This window comes from Zootermopsis nevadensis, unplaced genomic scaffold, assembly GCF_977971745.1.
Source record: "Zootermopsis nevadensis isolate Lab colony 2312 unplaced genomic scaffold, Znev_1.0 Znev_ptg000076l, whole genome shotgun sequence".
Taxonomy (NCBI): Eukaryota; Metazoa; Arthropoda; class Insecta; order Blattodea; family Termopsidae; genus Zootermopsis; species Zootermopsis nevadensis.
In genome coordinates, this window is record NW_028259207.1 from 140,977 (window position 1) to 158,188 (window position 17,212).

Below are 17,212 nucleotides of genomic sequence, written 5' to 3' on the forward strand. Positions count from 1 at the left end.
CGTAGCAATTAGTTTCTTAGGTAACATAACCATTGTTATGTTACCTGGGAAACGTCAAACTTCATTGATATGTTACCTGGGAAACGTCAAACTTCATTGATATGTTACCTGGAAAACGTCAAACTTCATTGATATGTTACCTGGGAAACGTCATCTGTTTATCAACAAATAAACAACAATGGTTACCTACATAGTTACCTTACATTACATTACATTACATTCATCTACCACAGACCCATCTTAAGCGTAACTAATTCAATTTAAATAAGCAATGTCTTAATCAAACTTTACTCGATTGTAAAGCAGGTGTGACGTATTTACGTCAAATTATCCGGAACCATGGTTCCACTGACAACTTTTTACATGCAAAACAAATTAATTAGAATAATGGCCGGTGTCAAAAGCAGGGTGTCTTGTAGGAAATTATTTCGTAAATTTAATATACTTCCACTTGCAAGTGAATTTATACTCTGCTGTCTATCATGTGTGGTGGAAAACTTAGATAAATTTAAAAGAAATACAGATGTACATAATTTAAATACAAGATGGAAACGTGATCTCTATGTGCCAAATCCTAACCTTACTAAATATCAAAAAGGAGTCTACTATACAGGTATCAAGTTGTTTAATAATCTTCCAACAGTTAAAAGTCTAAGTTATTATATAAAGGTATAAGCCTGCATTGAAATATTACCTCTTCACTCACTCTTACTATTCCGTAGATGCTTTCATCTCTGCTGAACATTTTTAAGCTTTATGTATAGCTATAATCTATACGTAAAGCAAGTTTTGCATTTCTTTTTAAAATTTAAAATTCTGAGGTTTTTGTATATATTAATTTGTTAAAATCTTGAGTAAGAAACTAAACTAACCCCCCCCCCTTCGGAGGGTTTTTTTTGTGTCTTACTCAAGTCTTTTAACCCCTTCCTTTCATTGTATTTATCGCCTAAATATAATTTAAACACAGAGGCGTCAGTTTTCGTAAGCAGTTTGACTTGAATGAGTATTATTATCAGTATCAGATTACCTTCTCTCACTTTTCTCCATTTCTTAAATAGTTTTCTGTCGCTGTTCGGAGACGATGTGCTGCTTGTAGAGCAGTGATAATGCGACTGGCTTGGTATTTTTTGATTTCTTTGTTGTGAAGCGTTATTTGTTTACTCGGCATTGTTGTGTTTCTATACCAACACAACAATGCAGAGTATAAACAAATATCTGTTGACATTGTTTGATGACGTCATTTCCTGAAGACAACGAAAATCACAAATTTTTATAGTAGAAGACTAGAGCAGGGCGCTCCTTCCGGAGCGCGTTCTCTAATCTGATATTCTACGTCTTTACGTCGCTGTTCTTGTTCAGTCAACTTTCTACGTCCATCCCCACCCTTGCAAATCTTCGTCTTAAAATCGATCATAATAGTTTTCGTAATCGTAATATATCGAATGAGGATCAGTTTACCTTGTGAAGTTGTTGGAGTCGGTACTTCAAATACTTGATGACGTCTTCTTTCGCTTTTCTGATGTTTTAAGCCAACTGTCAGTCGATAATCAAGATTGCGGTCTGCTGCTTCTGGAGCAGTGATAATGCGACTGGCTTGGTATTTTTTGATTTCTTTGTTGTGAAGCGTTATTTGTTTACTCGGCATTGTTGTGTTTCTATACCAACACAACAATGCAGAGTATAAACAAATATCTGTTGACATTGTTGATTGACGACGTAATTTATTAACGACGACGAAATCACAAATTTTTATAGTAAGAAGATTTTCCAAACTCTGCAGCTGTGTCGAGGTCATGCCTTGCCCAAACGAAGTCGTTTAGTTAGGTTTGTCTCTTCGGATTTCTTTCGTTGGCCTTGATTTTAAATCGATAGGAGGGCACTCATCCACTGATTCAGATCAGAATTTAGCAAAGATCTGGCCGTGGTAGATCGCACATTCGCTCTTTGGGCCTGTGGCCCGTAGCTTGAGATACTGTTCCATTAAACCACTTTTCAGTCTTGGGGAGCAGCTCCGGCCATTTCTGAGGGGTTTGGTGGCAGTGGATTTTGCGTAACCACAGCGTTTCGACCTTTCTTAGCGCGATAAAAGTTGGTGAGATGCGTGAGTGGAGACAATGACTCGGTTTTCAAGTTCAGTACGGATAATTCTTATTACACAGACTCTTCAGAATATTATTCCGGGATAGGTACGGGGCCAGATCCCTAAGTTTGCGTCCTATCGAAGAATCTCTATCCAGGTTAATGGCCTTCACCAACAAGCCTTCCTGCATCTCGCGTTCGCTCAGGCGAGGAAATTACTAGCGCCACTGGCTTGATTAATCTTATTTGCATCGTCCGTCTGGCTTCTCGATGAGAAATGACAAAGCTTTGTACAACCCTAAGGACTTCTTGAGACGTGCTGCTCAAATAGGAGAGCCGTGTACGTATTTCCTGGAATCGGGATTCAAAACAACGTGAAAAGAGCACCGGATAAGCCGAAAAACATCCACGGAGTCGATGCAGCAGCTCGGCCATCGGAGCGTAGCGTGATTGGTCTGGGTTCGTAGCCCGGTTCACACAGCGTTCGTCTACGAAGATGCGGGGAGCCTTTCCCTGAATATCGTCATAATCGTGAGTGGATTTAAGTGGCATGACTTGGAATATTCGAGAATTCCATCTCTCATCGTCTGTTCCATTTGGGTCCTAACTGAAAGTCTCACTGAAAATGGCATTGCTCTCGTATGCGAGACACAGAATGAGATTGCTGTGGCATCCCCCGGTTCTGAATGTGTGTTGATCCTCGGTGCTTGAACTGGTCCATCCTCCTCTCATCGAATGAATCAATATCGATAAGTCGATTCACTGGATTCTCATTACGCCTATAAAAGGGAATCTGCCCTATCAGAGCCACGTAATGAATAAACAATGCATCAGTGTTAGAGTAAATTAATGTGGAATTAACTTAAATTGTGTTGATCCTCAGTGCTTGAACTGGTCCATCCTCCTCGTCCATTGCTGATTCTTACTTTATGCAACGCGAAAAAGAAATTTCCAATTTTCGTACTCAGTTATTTCCTCAGACGCCGAGGTAATTCGCCGATGTCACAGCAAACCCGCTAGAGCGTGCCCCAGGCGCTGAGGCCGGTTGAGCGTCTGTTCGCGACGCTTGGGAATAATTCGTACCCGTTCGAACGACGTGAGTGCGAAAAATAGAATTTGCTCTTTTCCGAGTCGCAAATCAGTGCCTAACTCGAATACGCCGTAACCCACAGACATAAGGAGATTGCATTTGAATGTATGAGAACATCCACTGCTCCTGCACTTGAAGTACAGGCAACACGCAGCACTTCACGTAGTTTTCCGCAGGCGCAGGCGTTTGAAGCGATAAGAATTCAGAGCCTTTTAAGACGGTCGTAATTCGTAAACGTGGGAGCTCGACTGAAGCTTCGAGCTTAAGAGAAATGTGATTCCTGCTAGCGGATGCCAGTGACCCTCATATGAAAAACGAAGGACATTCATTGAAATGAGCCGAGTTTATTTGCCCAAATCTTACAATAAGTAGATACATAAATGCTACTCATCAAAGTAATTGATTCTGAAATTATTGCTACTGGGACGAAATTACGAAACCTCGTCCATTTTATCTTGTGCCTGTGTTACGAAGGAGAACTTCAAATCATAAAACAAAACACGATCCTGCCCCCGTGTGCGTTAATGGCCGCGTACCAATGTCCTTACTGACGCGAACTTGGATTCATTTGTAGCTCTGTCCAGTTTCATGAAATTCGTATTTCTCTCCAAATAGTGCCCTTTTTTTTTTATTGTTATTAAATCGAGGATGTGGACTGAGGACAAAACGAGAAAAGTCCTTCTTGTGGTCACTAAGGTAGTTCAAGGCCTGTGACTTCGCTCACAAAAGTACGCTGAGAATTCCCATCCAGCTTCTTTAATATCATTTTCATGTGATCTGACGTCAGCGTCAGAGTGTTCCAGTTGGTCTGTCCCCTTCTGGTTTTACGAATAGGATTTTCTCATGGTTTCTAACTAATTCTCCGTCTAATTATCATTTATTTCGTCATCTTAATAAAATTAGGGACCTCGTTATTTTGTAGTAGTCTCCGACCTCCTGCTGATTTATTCCTCACAGGCCCAAGCCAGTTTAAGAGACGAAGTTCCGAAGAAGACGACAGATAAATTATGGTCCATGAGATGCCGGAAGATAAGGTTTCAGAAGCGCATTCCCTGACTGTCGATTAAACTAATTTGTCTCGTTCCATGTGGAACGTCAAGACATTATTTAACACTCGCAAACTAAGATCCTTGCATGTCTGATGGGATTTTACGGGCTTCTTAGAATATACACGCACGTGTCGCATTTGCAAAAATTCTGTTTTAAACTGTTCACCTGCAGTTTGCTCAAGTGCAGAATTCTCTTCTGTTACTCATGCCGAAGCAACTGGAAATGGGTTCCGAAATCGTCGATCGTCTTACTCGAAGGCCGTAAAGCACGCGCGATCCAGCAAGCTTTTGTTAACGAGCAGAAAGCATCGTCAGTATCATTCATTCGCGTTTTCACTGGCGAGGCTAGAAGTCAGGTCTTCTTTTTTGTGTTTCCGATATTTGTTGTTAATTGGCATCGTGATTTGAAACTGGCTGTAGACAAGCAGACGTAACCTCCCCCCCCCCCAAAAAAAAAAAAACACGTACTTAGAAGAGTTTTATCTCCAAAAGTTTACCATTTATTCATATAAACATGGTTCATTATGTTATCCCTTAAATGTTCTGCTCTTAAAACCGGATATCTGTAATAAAACTTTGAGAGTCGCTGAGTTTCAGCCACGGATCTTATTTGGCTCAACACGGACTCAGTTGGAGATCGAACGCGAGATTCAGATAATGCAACTTTGCTGTTAATATACCTCCTGAATTTCCTGACTTGTTGATTAATGTAACGGAGACCGGAAGTTTTTCTGAATGAAGCCGTTAATCTCATTATGCAGTACAGATTTTGTGTACGCGTAATTTTGTGTTCTGAACAGACGTGTCTGAGAAAATTCGTGGTTTCAAATAGCGCTACTTAAGTCGTTGATGAACTGCGTTAGCGAACGCAGAAGTGAATTCGCTCTCTACTTTGCCAATCTGTGACCCTCCAGTCTCCGCCTGACATCTCTCTGATAAATTGTTCCCCTCTGGCAGATAAATCACTGCTGTGGTTCCGATAGCACGGGGATTTATCAGGGTTAATTTGCGGCACGTTCGCACTCAATATTCTGGTCTTGTTACGAACACGAGACATGTGCTGGATGTGCGCATGCGCGTTCGAGGTAATGGACATCAAAACAGTAATGACTGCGCGAATTCGATCCTTTATGACGACACAGATCATTTACCAATGCCAAGGCGTCTAGAATAAACGACGCCCTCAATCTTTGATCTCCATTTCCTTGCTGGAAAATTCTCGCGTTTCTCAGCTCTTAAATTGACAAAGTTCGCGAGTATGTAGAAATTCAGGCGTCGTGTTTCTTTGGAACGTGGCGTCAGGAAGGCTCGCGAAATTTGTGCGTAAAAACGAGAATTTGCTTACATAAACGGGATTTTTGTTTGGCTGAGAGTCTTGGCATGTCAGGACAAGGGCTTACTACTCCTGGTGATGGTAAGACGATCCCATCAGACAATTTGTTCTTTGCGACAGGAACTTTGGATTCATGTGCGTCTGAGCTTTGAACCCAGGGGGTTGGCATCGTGTTAGGTCAAAGGAGATCCATCTGGATAATTCTGGCTGAAGGTCTCCGTGATCGGGGGTAGGCATTTTGAAAGAGAGTCCCAGAATACGACTGATCGCAATTCTTTGTGAAGTCGAGAGAAACAAAGCGTTGGACATGTGCACGGGCAATACGGGCATATATCGCTCTTTGTGAGTGGACCAATCAGCGCAAAGGAGGTCTCCTGAAAAACACCTGTTTAGAGGCCGAAACTACGTTGTTGCAACTTCGCACCTGGTAAACTTTTCTGGTGTTCAAGGAAGGTTTGGATTTGTACGGACAGCGAAGTCTGCAAATGACGGTATTTCACGAGTCCTCGGATTGTTTGCATGGAAATACATGTTAAAAAAAACAATTAGCATTCACTGGAAACCAAAGTTTGTCGCGCAGAGCGTGGCAACACTGAATGTTTCATGTCTCCTTGCTTTTTTCTCGCAACGTTTGATTCCTTCGACGTCAGAGTGCACATGACTGATGCAGGCCTCAGCCTCAAATTGTGCTGGAAAACATTTTTATGTTCCGTGACATTCGATGACCTTTTAACGACACACAGTTTGGGTTTTATTACTCTCAAGGACAACTGAGAACTGGGCTTGGACTAGACGACATGCACCTTGCATTCATTTCCACTTTGCCGGCAAGGAAGCCCCCTGATGCGAAATTTGACGCTGAAGTCGAAACACGCTCCAATGGGTCTCGCCCACTTCATGTGGGTATCGAATTCTCTTCCGCCACATCCGGGTTTTTGAGGTCAGGACAGAAGCCTTTGAACGATTCGAATCCGGCCAAAGCCTGTCCAAAATATCCTCGGCGTTTTCAGGAAATTCAAGTGACCGGAAAAACTAACGTCGCTGTACCAACTGCTAGATTATGAAGTGGCGAATCAAATGAATTGATGTTTATTTGAAATGAACTCGAAGCGATCGTGGATTTAACCAGGACTAGGAAATTGTCCGTGCAGAATGACGAGAAAACCGAACACATCATTTGGGAATAATTTTATTAAAGAGTGTAACGAAGAACATATACAGTTTAAACCATCATTTGTCCTTGCTCAATTGCGAAAACTGTGAGCGTCTCTTTTCTTGTTGTGTAGAATTACATGGAAGTGTTAACAGTTTCTTTCCTTGAACACAGAATTTAACATGGCTTAATTTTGCAGTCTCGACCAAAATCATACGTCGAGGTATAAAGTAACTGCGCAAAGAACGCCGTGTACAGAGTAGGCCACGGTTAAAATGATCACCACGCAACGATTGAATGTCGTGTAGATCGGTGCCATGCCTTCTTGATCGTGGAGATCTTTCAGTAAGGATAGCCGATGTGGCGACCGAGGTCGCAGGGTCCGTCCAAATACGCAAACACAAAGTAAGGTTTAGATCTGGCCCACACGTTTTTCATTTCCCAAACCACATAACTGATATAGACTAAATTTGGTATTGGAGCCTACATTAAGAGTGGTCAGGTGAAATACATTTTGGCTTGTAGTTTCGGCTTCAAAGTTTTTACGTTGACATAAAATTGGTCTTCACGAACTTCGCGCTGTCTGGACTTTCATCGCTTGGCGTGGCGACGCGTCTGAGTGACTCCAGGCATCGTACTTGAGTCTTGAAACGAGCCCTTGGGAAACCTAACTGGAGCTTCTAAAGTCGGCCTTTCTGGAAGTAAAACAGGTTTGCTGCAGTCAGATTGGCGATTAACAATGTTTTACGGAATGCGACAAAAATCCTGTTGTCTCCCCCCCCTCGCCCCTTCCGGCATCGCCACTAGTGCGGTGATGATGTTCGCTAACAGAAAGTGCTTTGGATGCAAACGGGAATCCAGATAAATTCTTTGGATTATGACAAAGTGCGTTTCGCGGTGTCTGTACGAGTTTCAAACGGACTTGGGAAAAGTCACGTTTCTCTTCAAATTAGGCGGACGTACACGTAGCCCTCGATTTGCGCCGATTCAGAATAACGCCGGTTTTGAAACCAGAAAGCTAAAAAGTGAAAAGAATATATTTTACTATTATTTATAACGTTTTACAATATATCTCGTAATTCTTATATCGCTGATTTTGAATAAAAAAAATGCATTTACGTAAGTTTCGTTAACGCGAATTTGCTCCAATGAGATCGATGAATCGGTAAAAGTTGTTTGTGAAATGCAAACTTTTTCTCTTGTGCTAGGGCGAAGAGGAGTGTTGTGGCATCCATGAAATTTTGAAAGAAAGAAAGAAAGAAAGAAAGAATGAAAGAAGAAATCACGACAGTCCACACTACACGCCTTTTTTTAAAAAAACATGACGATCCTGAACCAGGGACTTCGTCAGAGAACTCACGCCCCTTCATCACGCCATATTTTTTAAATTACCTTTATTTTATTTACGTTATTTCAGAGCTTTAAATGCAATGCCATTATTTTACTCGTCAATGTTTTGGTGCTGGGAACGCGTGTCATTGACTTCCCATTGATTTACATTATAAAATCGTTCCAATTTACACCGATTCGTCCAGGAACGCATCCCCGACGTAAACCTGTACTTGTGTTTTATGCACGTGGGATAAATAATTTCAATTAACGGACGGAAGAGGAAAGCCAAATGCGGACAAATGAAGATCAGATTACGAATTCATTGTAGCGAATTATTTAGCGCTCAGTTTGCCCCCCCCCCCCCCCCCCCCCCCCCCGCATGTCCGCTTTGGCCATGAGCGCTGGGCAGTTACGAGATCGTTGCGTAACTTCGTCATTCCTTTCTTGTGACACAATCCTCGGGGTCACGTCGTTGACCTAACAAGTGTCCTGAGCTCTTGTTTTCCGACGCTAGTCGCTTTCTGCAGTCAATTCCATGATCCAGCAAATGTGAAAAGACGGACACAATCTTATGCATTGTAATTAATTATTTCCAATTAATCAATGATAATAACTGTATTTTCCTCGTAACTTAATACATTCTCTTCATACGAATATAAACCCATAATTTCAAATGTTACTTACGAATTCTGAAGGCCCTCAGTGCTTGTTTGCTGTTTTAAAACGCGCTGATGCGACCATCGGCCTTTCTCTCACGCATATCGATGCGAAATTTTCTTTTGGTTTTTGTTAAATCTGCCGGCTCACCACAGAACAAATCTTTTTGTGTGGAATTTGCAGACTTTGATATGAAACTTTTTTAAGGGTTTATAAGTTACCAATCGACGACCGGTTTAGGAGAAAATTGATTAAGTTCGATTTAAGCTTCATGCAGAGTTGTCGTATTTGACCAATACGAAAGTAGGAAAGCCAAAATAAAACTCGCTTAGCCCCCCCTCCCCCCTCACACACACTCACACATTTTTATGAAAATCTTTTGCGTATTTTTTTAGTAGGACGAACAAGCTGCGAGCGTAGCATCCCGCAGATACAATGCGCTAACTCAGGCGAACCCTTCGCCATTAGTACTAAAATAATTAGAAAAAGGCTAGCAGGGATGGGAAAAAGCAAATCAATAGGGCCTGACAGCATTTCTGGGGAAATTCTAAAACTGGGTGGGGAAGCCATGATTCCATACCTGGCGCGATTATTGGACGTAACAATTAATAATGCCACTATACCAAGGGACTGGAAAAAAGCCATAGTGGTTCCTATTTACAAAGGAGGTGATCGATCATTGGTCACAAATTACAGACCGGTCAGTTTAACATCGGTGGTCTGCAAACAAATGGAACACGTTATAGCATCTTGTAAATACTTGGGAATTATCTTAAGCAGCGATTTAAGCTGGGCTGATCAAGTAAATTATACGGTGAAAAAAGCCTGGAAGGCACTTCATTTTACAATGCGTGTTCTCAAAAAGGGGAACAGTAACACTAAAAGTCTAGCCTACACATCACTAGTGCGTCCGATTCTGGAATATGGGGCGGCGTGCTGGGATCCTTACAGGGAGGGGCAGATAAATGCGTTAGAACGGGTGCAAAGGAAAGCATGTAAATTTGCATATCACAGGAACGATTCGAACTGTGGAAACCCTGGCACAGCGTAGAAAGATAGCACGAATATGTGCTCTCTTTAAGGCGTACACGGGAGATCGGGCATGGAAAGCTATAGGTGACAGATTGCAAAGGCCATACTACCTGAGCAGAGTCGATCATATTCGGAAAGTTAGGAGCAGAAAACAAAGAACAGATATCGGAAAATATTCCTTTGTAAATAGGACCATCCAACTCTGGAACCAGCTACCTGCTGAGGTTTTAGGGACTCTCTCCTGTAAACCAAGTACGTTTAGGAAGAAGGTTAGGAAAGTGATAAATGAGGTGAAGTGAAGGGAATAGATGGGTGGGTGCAGTAAATTGGGGTGAGGATGGGAAGGCTTCATAAGTGTAGTGAAGTGAAGAGAAGGTCCTGATGAAACGTGTGATTCATTACTGTTACTGACTTATGTCTAGTTGGTATTAATTTTTAAGTTATGTACTTTAGGTTATACGGTTTTGTAATATTATGAGTTGTTTTATTTTGAGTGTGGTGTGTTGTTTTGTTGTGTCTTATTGTTCTTGTTGTGCCTTATGTTTTTTGTGCCTCATTGTTTTGTTGTCTTATTGTTTTTGTTGTGTCTTATGTCTTTTTGTCTTACTGTTTTGTTGTGTCTCATTGTTCTGTTGTTTCTTATTGTTATTGTTTTTGTTGTGTCTTATGTCTTTTTGTCTTACTGTTTTGTTGTGTCTCATTGTTCTGTTGTTATTATTTTTGTTGTCTTATGTTTTTTTGTGTCTTATTGTTTTGTTCTGTCTCATTGTTCTGTTGTTTCTTATTGTTTTTGTTGTCTTATGTTTTGTTGTGTCTTATTGTAGGACCACTGCCACCGGGTAAAAACCCATTTGCAGTCAAATAAATAATAATAAAAATAATAATAATAATAAAAAAATAAAAATGTACGCTAGCATAATGTATGAAAATTGTATTTGAATTATTTATCGTTTTGAAGCTTTATATAATTATATACACCTGAGGATGGTTCTTTTAGGAACTTAAACATGTCGTGAAACATGAAAAATGATGGTCTAATGTAAATCGAATATTTCGATAAAGAACATCATTTAATATTTTAAATATTTTAAATGTTAATTATTGTAATATTTTAATATTTAATAAGAATTTATTGTGATTAGACGGACAAGATTTAATATATACAATATAATATAGTTCACAGCTAATTTTTATGATAATTTTAGTTCTGTCCTCCCATCCATATCTAGGTTTTACTGCAGATAAATTTCCTTCAGTTTTGGTTTGGTCTCCTTCGACTTCAGTTCTACGTGCTACGTTCTCCGCTCATTTTTAATGAATTGTGGACAGTGCAAATTATTTTGAAACTCTTCGCTTATGTTTCTTCTAGCCTGTTGCATTATTCCATTCACGCTCAAAAAAACCATCAGAAGTCATGGGAGCCACATTATATCTTCGAAAGACTCTTATCGAGTCTGTGCTATGATGACAAACCAAGTTTCACATCCTTACAAAAGTACACGAATTAACTCTAATTTATTACATCATCCCGGAATTCAATTCGTTTTAATTCTCCTTTGAAAACTGTTGTTATTTATTTTACTGATACTGCAATTAATAATAGTTGTCTTTAAACGAAAATTTAGTCAAGCGTCCTGGTTACAAAAGAACAGAACACATTCCAATAATTTATTTTTTATAAAGACCAGAAAAACACGTTGTTGCTGGAAAGTTCCTCCTCCTTCTGATGAGACTAAAGTAAGAGTGAAGATTTTAAGGTGGTAAGTGGTAAACCTTTAGACACACCGGTCGCAGTCTATTAGCCAGCAGTCTAACAAGCAATGAAGTATGGTTGAGGATTTGCAGTTTTCACTGCGGTAAGTCCGAAGAATGCTGTGTCCTGGGTTGTTACGCCTTGTAGACTGACCTGATGACGAAGGCAGCAGGGACCTCTAGAACGTCTGTAAACCTCTACCACACTACACGACGCTACAACCCAGAAGATTCAATTCAATTCAATTCATTTATTAAAGTCACCATCAAAGTAATATAACAGCGCCTGAAGTCCCTAGCATCAACTTTGTTTGCCCGTCCGTGTGGAACATATCCAAAAAAGGTTTAACAGAGCTTCTTGTTATTATATATTTGATAATTTTACTAAAGCTTGCTGAAACATTTAGGTTTATTTTAAAATAAAAAAACATTAACTGACACGTTACGCAGAATCCTACATACAATTATGTTGCGTGTGAGTGACTGGGCGGGGAATCCTCAGCCAGTCACACAACCATGACAGGGAATCCTCCACATTGTCTACATCGTCCAGCCAGATTGACGCAAGACAGCCAACACACGCAGGTCACTGAGTCTGATAAATCCTGACATAACTCGCGCCATTTGCAATAATAAAATTCAAACGTAGGCGACAGAATTACCGTATACGCGTACATTTCGCAACTTGCTTCTCTTATTTGCACTTAAGTTAAATTTGGCGAATTTACATTTACATTTATCCGTGTTCCAGCGACTCACCTCTACAGAACCCATTATTTCAGCTGTGATGAATTTTCTCCTTCCGTCTCTAAGTCACCAATCATTAAAACTTTCTCTGACACCATCTTCCTGCTGCCTTTATAAATTCTTCAATGTCGATCTCGTCTTGAGACACTCTGCTCGTTCCGAAACACTGAAAATATGGAAGTGAATGTTAATTAGTGACTCAGGTTTCCTAATGTAACCGGAAGTACATAATTTAAACCTCAGTAGGGTTACAGAGGATCTTAGTTTAAAGTTTATTGGTTTTTATCATTATCTTGAGGCGAATTCCAGAAGAGGACCCCAACATATGTCAGAAAATCTCTGTTAAAATCTGTAACTAACCTTCTTTTCATTCACAATCTTCATACCTCATTCGACTTTTACATTTTATATTCGGTTGAAAGGTCGTCATTATGCCAGCAAAGATCAGTAGATGCCCTGGACCTCACAGTAGAATTTACGTTCATACCTCCTACCGATAAATTTCTATTTTTTTTATTTTATTTAGTGTTCTGTCTGACGACAGGTCCATATGAACAGGACACTTCCATCCTTTTCTCGGACTGGGACCTGTTCATATACGTTCTTGGCAGATGATCCAGAAGTGGTTTGCCATTGCCTTCTTCTGTGTGTGAATGGAGTAATTGTTGGGATGCCACGGAGGAAAACTCCGTGATGCCTAGACCACGGCCTTGCCCAACACAAGTTATAAATTCAGGCACCGCCGGGAATCGAACCCGAGACCCCAGGATTACAAGGCCAGCGTTCTAAGTTCTATTAGTGAGAATTAATTCGATTTTCCCCAACATATGACAATAAAACAGTAGTTTCAATTCGGGAAAAGGTTTCCAAGTGATTTTATTAATGCTTGAGAAATAACTAAAAGAATTACTGATAATTATGATAATAAAATAATAATAACAATCCGCATAACGTAATATTTCTGGTGCTTTTGGCAGAGTATTAGCTTTGACCTTTGCGAACAGCGTCGGGGTTACCTTCGGGTCAGCGACGTTTGCTTGAGTGAGTTGTCTGGTGCCCGTCGGGGTGGATGGAATAATCAGTGAATAATCCTCCGGGGTGTCCCTCAAGTAATTTCTAAGCTGACTGGGGATCCTCGATGCAGTAATTCCTTGTTCAAAAACAAATGAAATTGTTTTTATAAATACGTTATCTATTTTCATTTAAACTACAAATGGATATGTCGACAAATTTTTATGAAAACCGCAATGTAGAATTTCATGAAAATCTGTTCAGATGTTCTCACGTTTATACCTGCGAACAAACAGAAATACAGACAGACAGACACGGCGAAGGTAACAGGCGCATTTAAAATTAATTCTAAATAATCATGGCGTAAACATTTTATCTCCCTTCTATGAATTGATTATTTCTTTAAGAGTTTTGCAAACTAATAAAAATTATAGGTCTCTGGACTAGGTACTTTTAAATTAATACGTAAAAAAAATTATCGACAAGAACATTTGTTAGTATATCTTCACTGAATTATTCATAGAAGAATCGCCCTAACTTCGCAAAATACACCCTTCTACGTAAATATATAAACTAACATGTAGAAAATTAAAGTTATTTTCTTTAAACATGTATTAAATCATTTCGTGTTCTGTCTGTTTTTATTAGCGTGCTTCTTACGACTGTTTTGGACGAATCAAATGTGGGCGGTTGGCCGCTGTATTTAGAACAGCACGCAAGACCAAATAAAGTGATTTTATCTACCTAGGGGAATAAAGAATATGCACGGGGAATTGAGGGGGATTATAAGAACAGCGTACAACTCATAATCTGTCTGTAAAGAATACGTTGACAATGATATTTGATCGAGTGGTTACATTAATAAAAACATTACCCATATATAGGAAACGAGATCATGAAATGACAAAAGGAATTAGTAAAGAATGAATTAAATTAAAATACGCTTTACAGAAGAGTAATACAGAGTGTCTGAAAAAGATGTATACGTATGAATGAAAGAAAAACATTTTAATAAACTAAATTATTACATGCGTTAGCATTGGCAATTAGTTTATCCACGAATATAATATAGGTGTTACAAATAACCACCGTCAGCTTCGTGGCACATTTTACAAAAGTAAACAACTGACTGACAAGAGGTCACTAAAGTTTCTGCTTTGAATAATTTGTTTTGGGACAGCCTGTATTTAAAATACTTTAAATGTACGTAAACAAAATGATCCTATTCGGTGAGAAACGAAAGATATTTTAAAGTTGAGACAGCCAAAGGAATACAAACTGAGGAATTAAGAAGACAAGGAAACATAGCAAACGACTAATACAAAGAGAAAATTATTGAGTGCACGTTAAAGTGACAGTAGAGAGAAGAACAGAGAACGGAAGAAATGTAAATCGTTAATGAAAATAACCAGAGAAAGCACCGAGGATTGAAGTTTAAAATAGATTACAGGAAGAGTAAGGAATGCAATGCATATAGAACACGCGAAGGAAAATCTCACTTCGAGCTTTCCTGTGGGTTGGGTAATGTTCGGCAACTGGTCTTCTGCGGAACACTGGTGTGCCGCCACAATTTGTCAGGTATTCTGCGATTTTTTATACAAAAATACAATAAATAACTTATTTCACAATGAGAAGTCATAATACACAAACACATTGGTTCATCATGGATGCCTCTGTTCAACAGGTTTCATGATTTGTTGTCATTTGTCTGCATTCTTTCAGGGCAAGAATTTGTATCTACATAAATATTTATCGCATAATCCTCTTCGTGGTGCGTCATTCTGTGGTGTGCCGTGATGTGTCCATGACACATTATGGTGTGCCGCGGGTGAAAAATTATTGAGGAACATTGTGGCACTTCCATGGTTACATCACGTCTGTGGAAACTGTCGTGATAGTACAGCGTTCTATTGTCTAATCATTCATTCTGGACATAAATCACGTTAGATTAATAAGAAATAGAGCAGACTTGTCAAATTCAGTCTCTACTAAGGGCAGTTTAATAATAAATTGTGTTCTGGGGCTATCATATGGGTGAGAAAATCATAATAGCCTACTTTAAATAATTCCAAACTTAAGCTACTTTTTCGTTCTTTTTAAATTCCCACAGGCACACACAAATGTGAATTTAGCTGAAACTCAATTCCACTTGATTTAATTTAAATATAGTACATATAGCCTATTTAATGACTATGAAAAAGGCTATGTTAGTGAACTTTTGTTGACTGAATAATAGTCCAAATATGTTGCTCAAAAATAACACTGAAGCAAAGTATTGAATAAACAACTTTCCTCGATATGTTGTCTAAAAGTAACTTTATTAAAATTATAATTTTTCGATGAACACAGACTAAGATTCTACAGTACACGTTTACATTTAATGTGAGGAAAACATCGCAACATATCTTAAACTGAATCAATCATTTGCAAGATTAATGACTTCACTTTTAAATTGTGCTGTGTTTCTTTTCAATAAATATGGGAACTTTTAGAAACAATGCAAGTCAATAAATATCTTCAGCTTATAAATAGATGCAAAGGATGTTGCCGTAATAAAACTTTATAAAAATTAGATATTTTTTCTTTATTCTTGGGGTAAATAAGTCAAGTCAAAATAAAGTGTTTTTGCAGTAATTCTTTTTGTTTTCTCGAAATTGTTTTTGTTGTCACATGTGTTTTAAAATGACGAATTCAGTTAAATTTACATGGTCGTTAGATTCGTACATAGAATGAGCTCTGTATTTTACGAAATGTCTTTATCTGAAGTTTTTTTTTGTATTCGTCCAAAATGCAGTGGCTGGACATGCGTTTGTGAACGTAGGGTTATTGTATTAATATCATTTTCACTGAGACTTCAACCCCAAGATACATAAAAATTGTTATTAGTGTGCCTACAGGTTATATGAGCACGAAACTATTGGCTCATGATGCGTGTATATGATATTGTGTTTTACTTTTCTTTGTGAGAGATTTCTGTGGACTCATGATAATTTGTAAATGACTGATTACATTTAATTTAATTATTTTGTGAATTTGGAAGGAAAGAGATACCTGCTGTCCGATTTAATTTCTTTAACTTAATCTGATATTTCTGTGGAGGCTCTGGATAAATTTAAGAAAAGCTCGTAAAAATATTTATTCGATCTGAAGACTTTCTTAATACGTGTCAGACTTTTACTGAGAAGAGAAATTAGATTGCCCTGCAATAAATTTAAACTCATAAAAGAACCTAAAATATTTCCAAACTTTTATAGAAAAGCTGAGCCAATTCGTTACTAATAAAATCGCGTAGGGAAACCAGTGAAACTTTGCGCTTAGATCAAAGTCTCGTTTGGATCACGGAAGATTCCGTGGGATTGATAGCTAAAGTTAAGATCCGCGCGTTACCGGACGGTTCGTGACGTAGATGAGAGCGCACCTGAGGTTTTCGCTCTAATCCCGCTTCAGCGTTAGAGTTCACCCACATTCCTAAAACTTTGACCTTATCATAAAATTAGAGCTCAGACTGTCTGGAGTAAGAAATGGGCCTCAGTGATTTCAAGAAGTTGGTCACGTCACCCGAGACGAGGCCCTATATATCAAGTAGGCGTTTGCAGGATTCGCTGCACTGCCCGGAGAGTTCGGATCCTAGAACCGGTACTCCGTGCCGATCCGACCGAAACGTGCGACAAAGTTTGAAGTATATTTACGTTTTCACATCAAATACGACTTTACTCTTTAATTATTGTGTTTTGGTGTAGTTAGTAGACGAAAATATTGCGGAATAGATAAAGGTCTATGAAGCGTTGAAATATACTGATATCACAAAGGCAGTGACCGACTCATTGAGGCGGGAGACAGTAAAAGTTATGATTTTACAAACTATTTTAGTCCACAGGATATAATAACGTGTCGAAAGCAACACTAGACGCGACTTTCGGGATGTAGAGGATCAGGAATATCCCGCAGAGACAGGAGTGGCGCTGTTTAATAAGTGA

General features: G+C 39.1%; 3 protein-coding genes across 8 annotated transcripts in view; 1 reads left to right on the forward strand and 2 right to left on the reverse strand.

Moving 5' to 3' along the window:
* LOC110832269 (protein argonaute-3-like) overlaps nucleotides 1–17,212 on the forward strand; it is a 137,851-nt gene that overhangs the window by 112,423 nt on the left and 8,216 nt on the right. The window lies entirely within an intron of this gene.
* LOC147871002 (uncharacterized) overlaps nucleotides 1–17,212 on the reverse strand; it is a 197,168-nt gene that overhangs the window by 2,485 nt on the left and 177,471 nt on the right. The gene's annotated exons all lie outside the window — the stretch shown is intronic.
* LOC147871003 (brefeldin A-inhibited guanine nucleotide-exchange protein 1-like) overlaps nucleotides 6,791–17,212 on the reverse strand; it is a 33,537-nt gene continuing 23,115 nt past the window's right edge. The window contains exons 6-8 of one of the 3 annotated variants that reach the window (XR_015532955.1): nucleotides 13,241–13,374; nucleotides 12,237–12,390; nucleotides 6,791–7,399 (exon numbers count right to left, since the gene is read on the reverse strand). The gene's annotated coding sequence lies outside the window, so the exon portion shown is untranslated. Of the gene's footprint in view, nucleotides 7,400–11,678; nucleotides 11,694–11,886; nucleotides 12,391–13,240; nucleotides 13,375–17,212 lie in introns of those variants that run through there. The other 2 variants (XR_015532956.1, XR_015532954.1) reach the window with 2 other exon arrangements.